The 9,112-nt window shown below is 42.3% G+C and overlaps 1 long non-coding RNA gene across 1 annotated transcript; it reads right to left on the bottom strand.

The window, feature by feature from the left end:
* Nucleotides 1-681: 681 nt before the first annotated feature.
* LOC120841187 lies at nt 682-8,823 on the bottom strand. The gene is made up of 3 exons (XR_005715708.3): nt 8,685-8,823; nt 2,018-2,145; nt 682-737 (listed from the first exon to the last, which is right to left on the bottom strand). It is a non-coding gene; the product is annotated as an uncharacterized LOC120841187 (long non-coding RNA).
* Nucleotides 8,824-9,112: the final 289 nt, after the last annotated feature.

The raw sequence follows: 9,112 nt of genomic DNA, 5'->3' as shown, positions 1-9,112 counted from the left end.
ACACTAAATTACAAGGCTGATCTGCATACAAATAAAAATGTAAAATATTAAAACTCCCAGCAACATAAAGCAAGTAGCTTAAAATAAAATTCTAAATATATATCAAATTACACCCGATCTTGGGCTAGGACACATAAATAACGGAGGCAATAAACCAAAAATGACTAGAAAAAGAACATAAATTTTAAATCTTCTAAAAATACCACACTAATGTGTACATAAATTAAATAAAAGAAACCACTAGCTGGTGCTAAAATGTATGCATGAATAGAAATTAAAGGTAACATATGCATATTACAAATTGACACAAAAAATTCAAACAACAGGGACTCTACTCATGGGATGCCTGTAAAAAAAAAACAGAAAGAAATCATTAGAAAAAAAAAGCTTAAATGATTTAGGTAGCATGAATTTTTTTTTTTCAATTCTATGCATTTAGCACGGTTAACCAATTCCATGCTTCCAACTGGGATCAAAGTAACCAACTACTAACATTTAAAACTAACAGAAAAATCAAGGCAGAAACATGCTGAAAAATAGTGCAAAATGCACGGATAAGAAAACACAGGACAAGGCACTGTGTGTTCTTTTTCCTTTGTCTGGTTTTCGCACCGTTTTTCAACATGAATTCTTACCAACTAGCCCAGCCCAACTGTCCATCCTTGTAATCAGAAACATGCTTGCCTTCTCCCCTTGTGGCAGCCCCTCGGTCACTCCTGAGAAGAGGCACACTGCTCCTGCAAAAAAATAACACAAAAAAGTTGGTTGCATTCAGAAAATGGGTGCCTATTTCAGGGCAGAGAGTGTCATCAAGATAAAAAAAAGGAATGCCTACATCTGTCCTAGCAGTTTCACCACAGTTTCTTTGCATGCACAAGCCATTCTTTTCATCCAGTTTAGACTTTTACCGCAAAGTGTGACCTATCCACAGAAGACAGTGGATACGCGACTTACTCTTTTCTGGCAAGGTAGGCGGCTGTTCTCGGCCACTCACTTTTTCCCACTTCAACCTTCTATTTATTCATGCGTGAAAGGCACTTTTTTAAGAGGGAAACAGCTATTTTCCGCAGCGCCTTTTTTATTTTGTATTTGTAGATTTAACTTTGTTTTCATTTTATCCTAAGAGAATAGCTTTCTTTTTAAGAACATAGATGTTCTTAAAAAAGACGTGCCTGACCTCTTCGTCAATTTTTTGTAACCGACAGAACCGTGGACCTGTCGGATCTTTGACATGCAGTATATTACTGTTTGTCGAATATCCGGCAGGTCCACGGTTCTGTCGGTTATAATAAATTAACAAAGAGAGGAGACACGTCTTTTCTTTTGCCCGTATCATGGGCCACGGAGACAGATCACTGCCTCAAGGACGGCTTCGTCTTGAAGCAGAATAGGTCTCTTCAAGGACGAAGATATATATACGCTTCTGAATGGACGTGCATTCATCACTGCACCTGATGATCACAGCTTTTAAAAGTGTCGTTAGTGTTACCGTGTCTTATTGGCCTCATTAACAGAAGTCATCATTTACTAAAAAAAAAAGAATAGAAGGTGACAAAAAAAGGTTCCTTCCTTTTATATATATATAAGTTTATTAGTTACAACAAATATTAAAACACTGCTATCCTCCAAGCACTAAAAAGAAAAATATTTCTACTGCTCAAATAGGCTACGTTCAATGAAACAACTTCGATGAAATAGCGTTCAATGAAACAGCGTTTGATAAAACTGCGTTCAATGAAACAGCTTCGATGAAACAATGTTCAAAGAAACGGCGTTTGATGAACTGTCCGGACCCAGGGGCAATGTCAATGAGCCTCATATTTTCTACAATGTCAAGCTCATTGCAGACAATGTCATAACATGGTGTTCTTTCATTGGCTAAATAAATTTCTTAATACTTAAAAATGTCTTTATGTAAAGTAGACTAAGACTAATGCCTTTGTTTGAAATCTGGGCTTGTTTTAGGATGCAAAAGTATTTTTCGGGAGTTTAAGCAAAATTAGAAATATCATATTACCATTTTCTTGGTCCTAGCTGGTGCATGCCTGACCGATTCAGCAGCAGCCCATTTGGCGTCGGCTTCCTGCACGATGATGGCTGGCTCATTGTTTTCTGCCTTCTGTTTAAAGCAGGTGCGCACAGCTCCTGTTTCAAAAGTATATAATTACAACACAACGTCATCTACCACAGTGAAATATCGACAATTTCATGCCCTACTTCAGCATAACTTGGCAGACATCGGTAACTATGAAATCAGCCGGGGTGTCTAGCAAATTCCTCCTTTTAAGTTCCCCAGCTTTTCCAGGTTTTAAATTCCCTGTCCATTACAGAAGTTTGGAGATGTGGTACGAACTGCTACTAAACACCTCATAAGTGAACACCACTCGCAATTTAAAACAATTTATTGAAATCGGTCTTTATGTTGCTCAAGAAGTCAAAGACTTACAAAGTTTCGGGCAGTGTTATTTAGCACAGCCACGTCAATGCACGACTCTCCTGGCTTCGTTGCACACCACCGCATTACTCGCCCTGGCCATTTTCCCTGATTTGGCTAACTTTTTGATTATCTCCCTGACAATTCCCTGACTTTTCCAGATGATCCGAAATTTCCTGACAATTCCAGCTTTTCCAAGGTGCTAGACACCATGTCAATGAGCCAGATAGCTCGGGAGCGAGGCATGGGACAAAACTCCACTGTAGTGAGCTTATGTGGGCTGCTGTCACATGCTTCACCAGGACACAGTTTCCTTTCATCTAAAAGAGCCAAATCCAGAAAACTGAAACCAAGCAAATTTTTGTATGAATTCAAAGTACATTCGTTGGCCCATCGATCTCAAATGCTACTACAGTGAAATCGGTCAGAGTACGCTATAAAAACCACAGCAGAGGTGGCTGCGGCACATGGCTCAAAGCTATACTGATAAGCAAACATACCAATTTATCTGTTTTGCTTCATGTGGATTTCGCCTTTTTAGAAAAAAAAAGCTCCTCACTTGTGTGCCCTGTTTAGCTATAGCCATTTGTTAAAAGGCAACTCTGCTTAATTTCAAAACTTTTGGAATTATAAGACTTCAAATAAAAAAAATAAATAAATTTAAAAAGAAATATAAAAATAACTATTTTATTTCATGCATTGGTGGAATATTTCCTATGCAATTTTGCTTTAAACATAGCCCAAATAAAACCCGAAACATCGGCTTCTACAGGCAACGATGGCACAGACGGAGGAGACATGACCAATCCCATGGTACAAATGATGATGTGCTACCCCTGCGAGGACGACGCAAACAAACGGGCCTGAGTGTTGTCTGCTCCGTGTCGGACGACATCTGCACCACTGCAACCTACGCTAAAGCCAAGTTTTCTCAAAGGAATAAATATCTCAGGAACATTAGTATGCAGCGAGGTCTACTAAATAGTCCATAAATAAGCCATTGAGTATGTGAACATTGTGCAAACAATGCCATTATTATTTAACAGAGGTGAACCATGAGAAACGTGCACATCCAGGTCTGTGCCAATCATGTGGACACCGCTGAACCAACTTTTGGAGAAGACATTGCTCAAGTCAAGGACTGACTGTGCATGGAAAAAACAAAGAAAACGTAACAATGCACCTGACATAGTAAATTGATGTTCGGTGCACTGAAGCCGTAGTAGCAACTGCGCTGTCGTTTGCGCCTACATTGTCAGCTAGGGTTAGCAGTTTGCTGATCTATTTCATAAAGATTTAAATGGAGATAATATTGGACATGTGGTTTTCCTAGATGATACTGAAGAAGCCTTTGTTTTCTCTCACTAACAAAAATGAGACAGAGTCTGCAAAATGACGGGCCCTTGCGCACTGCCATCTTCCAGCTCGGGTGCACCCCAGATAATCCGATTATGAAGGCTTGCTAAAGCGTCACTAAGCTAATTGACAGATTGGTACCCTGAGAGCACGTTTCCCTACCCATGGTGGCTAGACTACTTTTGGAAACATGACTGCTTGCAAACGTGTATAGCTGATTGTGTCATTCAGCTATATGGTAATGTACCTTACACCAAAGAGTGCTCGGTGGTGTAAAACAAAATGTACCACCTTTCTTTAAGAAGTGGTCAATCCTAACGCTGCCCAAACCATTCCACATATAAAGCAGAGGACAGGTTCATAAAAAGTGCTAGGGTTAGAGTGTACAAACAGCAAGCATTCTAATGTATCCTTTGACTAGAAAGCATAGATAAATAAACAAAATGAATTAAATTGTAAAATAAAAATGACTAGTACAGCAAAATTATGCAAACATGAGGTTGCAGCAATACAAAGCAAACATATGCACCGTCAAATTAAAAATATCCACTTCACCATCCCTTAGGCTATAACTAGGGTTCCGCGTTTTCGGTTTCTATTTTTTAAAAATTCGGCGTACTTTTATCGGTGTTTATTTTAAAATACAATTTTCGGTTTTTTTCGGTGGATATTTATGCCCACAAAAGTTTATCGGCTTTTTTCGGTGAATATAAAATAAACACCAACGGATACAGGATCAGATGACCCTTGTACGTAGCTCTGATATTTGTGATCACTCAAAGAATAACGGCGCAGATACATTGAAAAAGAAATGGACACTTCATTTGGCAAATGTGTGCAACTGTAAAAGAAACAAGAAAAAAAAGCACATAGAAGTACAAACAAGTCAGATATGAAGCCTATGCCCAATAAACATGGAACTTCACCTTCTGTACATCAGGATTACGTGATCTCATTATAGAACACACACATGTACTTGCCAAGGTTCTTCTCCTTAATCCGCACTCTTTCTTTTCTGTTAATATGACCCTGAGCTTCGAGAATGCCCTCTCAACGCTAACCCTGGACACTGCAAGCTGAGGAGATGAAGCGCTGCCTGAGCAAACACTGGCCAATCAACCAATTGTGACCGCCGAAAAAGGCACGGTGCGACGTTTTAAAGCACAACACAACATGCAGAGCTTGCATCACGTCAGTCTTCCTCACAACGAGCTTGAAAGCACGCTCGTACATGGCGAAGTCATGGGAGAATTCGGACTTCACGTTCCGATCGATGATGCGCACACTAAACCAAAACGTCGTAATTGCATTCGTGTATCCCATACATTCGGGCATGCTTCGATAGACTGTCGTTCCACTTTTTTGCCACGGCTCTGTTGTACGACTGGAAGGTCAAAGTGATCTTTTCCCGTTAAAACTGAATTTTAGAAAATGCACTCGACGAATGTTTATCGGTTTTTATCGGTTTAAATTGAAAATGCCGAACCTAAAAACTGACCTTTTTCGGTTAAAACCGAATTTCCAAAAATTAATTCGGCGTACCTTTATCGGTTTTTATCGGTTTAAACCGAAAACTTTGAACCCTAGCTATAACTGTCCTTGTGCGAGGAAGCATACCACAACTAGCAGCTTTGTAAATTAAAAATGACTAGATAAAAAAAATTAAAGCCGTTTACAACTCCCTGTAACGCTAAATTAGAGTGCAGCTCTAGAGAAGGAGGGAAGGGTCCCGAGGAAAGGGTATACCCCTCCTCCCTGCCACACCTCCCTCTGAGCGGCGTCGCCGTAACCGTGAGGTCACGTGACCCTCCTGACGGGGGTCACGTGACCCCGCGAGGACAATTTGGCATGGTGCCGAAACGTCGCCGCGGTTACGGCGACGGCGACACCACTCAAGCCGGAAACGGCCGCCTAAGAGCTGCGCTCTAAAAGAAACACCAAAGCAGCAGGTGCTCAATAAACAATATGGATACCATTCATTATCACAATTGCGGCTAACCAAGCTGAGGCTAATCACATAAAATAAAAAATCTAAATGCTGGAAAGCGTTAAGAAATTGCAGCAACAAAAAGCAAACATACACTTGTGCATTTTTGCTTGGGCTCTGGTGCACGTTCTGGAAGTTGAGGGGCTGGCTGAGTGTTACGTCGTTCCTGCAGAAGAGGCAAGCTTGATGAAAAAGGAGGGCAAATGAATCCCGAATACAAAGGTGTTGCAGAAATTTAGGTGTATACATCTTGGTCATAGAAGTCCTCATCCTCAAATGAAGAAAGAGTATGCTGCAGTCTCTTCCTTTTTCTCTTCTCCCGCTCTTCATTATTCAATGTTAGGTCGGACGTCGCTTCCGAATTTTTTTCTTTGTACTTTGCATCTTCATGTCACTGAAACAAGAAAGCCGAGCACACCAGTCAAATGTTTAACCACCACAAGCTTGTTTTCACCCTAAACTTTTGTTTATTAAATCAAATATGCTTGCTTTATGGTTAGACAGCTTTTAGGTTAAAGCCTGCCAACTTTTTCGGGCTCATGTATATAATCTTTGAGGATTGGGCCAGCTCAGGTTTATATTAAAGAAAACAAAAATTTTGTCGGGCTCGTGCTGGGCTCAAGCTTCTGTCTAAAATTCAGTCGGGTCCGGGCCGGGCCCGAGCCGTGTCTCTTCAAGGCCAAGTCTGGCCGGGCCCGGAAATTAAATATTCTATTAGGCTCGGGCCAAACCCGGGCCGTGCCTCTACCGGGCCGGGTCTAGAAATTCTGGCTCGTGCAGTGCTCCAGCACACTCTACATTGGGTGAGCAGAGTCCGCGCTCCGCTCTAAGCAGAATTTATTGCCTATTTCTCTGCCCCAAGGTTCTCAACTCTTTGCTCAGGGCACTCAATGGCATTTCCGGCTCATTTTCCATGACTGGGCTTGATTTTTGACAATATCCCTGATTTTTCCCGGTAATTAAAATTTCCCTGACAATTCCCGGTTTTCCTGGTTGCTAGACACCCTGCTATACTTACAACACGCCATCACCTGACAGGAGAATGTGGCCCAGTCAGTCGAGGGCTCTTCACGCTCTCTAATTGCCATCATCAACCGATTTGATTTGTAGGGTGGCCATGCCGTGCAGCCATTGCACACCCAACAGGTAGGGACAACTGCGACATCATTTTCCGCCAAAAATGGACAAGAGAGTACATTTCCTGAAATCAACAAATAAAGCCGTTATTACCTTAAAGACCAGTCATAAGTCACTAAAAATACAGTTTTCGAATTAAGCACAACCAATGTACAATAGTTGCAAACATAGATCACACTTGCAAGTGAAGTAGATAAAAAAACAGCATAGCCCTGGTTATCGAAAAAATAGTCAGAGTGCAGGCGAGCTGGTGTAAGTTGAACATGATTGTTAACCTGACACTGGGGCAGAAAAGAGAACACAGCAGAAGGTAGAAAAAGGGGAGGCAACGTCTCAAACTCAGCTGCAAAGTTTATTTCGTACACGCCTTATATACCACAACTCCAACGCCGAATGGCGGTGGTTATGCTAGAATGTGACCCTTTGTGTGAGTGTTTCGCAGGAGAGGTCAAGGGAGATAAGAGAAGGTTTACCCAAATTTCATTGTCCCCTTGTCATATATTTTTTTTTTTGTAGAGACGGCGTTGGAGTTGTGGTATATAAGGCGTGTACGAAATAAACTTTGCAGCTGAGTTTGAGACATTGCCTCCTCTTTTTCTACCTTTTGCTGTGTTCTCCTTTCTGCCCCAGTCTCAGGTTTACAATCATGTCCCTGGTTATATTGCAAGCAGATGCACTTCCACCTGATGTCCTGCACACTCCCCACTGAATACTGCATGGAGAGCCCTGTAGCTCTAAAAATTCCTAGCTCTGATGATGGCAGCTTTGAAGTATAAAGGTTGCCGAGATTTCGGAAAAACTGTCCGCAGATGCTACGGTTCCCATCTGACTCAATGAAGTTCCTAACAACAGCAATGTTGCCATACTTCAGTTGAACACAGTTGTCGGACGCCTTCAGAGAGAAATGTGCTCCGTCTAAAACAAGCTCACTGCGCTGGGTTTTCTTGAAGCTTGGCGGCTCAGGTTGTTGCTTGGAGCACGCTTCTGTTGCACAGAACTTGACACGGTGGTGGGATTCACTTCTGAGTGCCTCTTGATAACCTGCTGCAGTGCCAAGGAAGGACCCCTCACCAACTTCTTTAGCTTCCCTAGGAAGTTCTCAAAGGGAAAGACCGAGAAGGTGTTGACAGGGCCTAACCGTCGAACGTCTTGTCAGGCGGATCAGGGAGTGCATGTTGTAGACATAAACCCCCTCATACAAGGTACCAGCTCCAGAAACAAACTCTCTCAAGAGAGATTCTGCAAGATCACAGTGTGTCAAAGAAAATTTGGGGCTGGCTAGGATGGTCATAACACAGCTCAGCTTTATGAAGTGTCCATAAAAGCGCTTTTCCAAATGGTTTCTAAGGACCACTGGCCCGGGGGAACTGATGAGGGGATAAAGGAAAGGGGGTTTTGAAGGCTGGGGATTTTGAAGAGGGGGAGGTAACGGGGGAAATTCCCAGCGGGGATTTTGACACAGGTGTTCTGAGATTAGGTTATTTCGTGCACCACTCGTATCACTCGACTCAGATTCACACTCTTAAGCTCGTTGGTGTTCAAACTCTCTGGAAAAACTTGGATGTGCCGCCACGGCCTGTTGTCCAGGTGAAAGAGGGTATGCTTCCTCAGTGTCCACCGACTCCTCACTGCCCGTACCGCAACTTTCAAGTTCCTTGCGAACACTTTCGGCTACTCTACGTCTTTTCTGGCGATCGGATAGCTCTGATAGCGAACGCTTCGCCCGCTCCATTGTTCAGCACAAGTAGTAACAACAAAAATGAAACATACCTTTGTTTACGTTTCCTCCACGCCGAGAGATCGGCAGAGCGGTCCGATGAAACAGGCCTTGACGGTCCGTTGACATACGGTCACGTGGTCAACCTGGCTTCGACCTTGCTTGGCTTGAGCTACTTGCACTCTTGGCGTCTTGGCTTGTCAACAATGTGCATAAACGAGTAAACGACTAAACGTAAAGTTTCAAGTAGGAATAAACTGTGGGAATTTATCTGACAGTACTAAAATAAGTTTTTTTTTAAGGGTTATACAACATTACATCGATTGGAGAAATTGGAAATTGGTATAAGCCGTACAGCCATAACCGTAATGGCGTACTAGTGTGCAATCATGGCGGACGATGGCGATCTTGCAACGTCTTGCAGTGATCAGTGGATGACCTCGACCGTAATATCGGTAACGATAGTGAACTGTTAACATCG

This window comes from Ixodes scapularis, unplaced genomic scaffold (assembly GCF_016920785.2).
Source record: "Ixodes scapularis isolate PalLabHiFi unplaced genomic scaffold, ASM1692078v2 PGA_scaffold1__304_contigs__length_218370807, whole genome shotgun sequence".
Lineage (NCBI taxonomy): Eukaryota > Metazoa > Arthropoda > Arachnida > Ixodida > Ixodidae > Ixodes > Ixodes scapularis.
The sequence above is the reverse complement of the archived record's forward strand: the minus strand, read 5'-3'. Positions and strand labels throughout refer to the sequence as shown.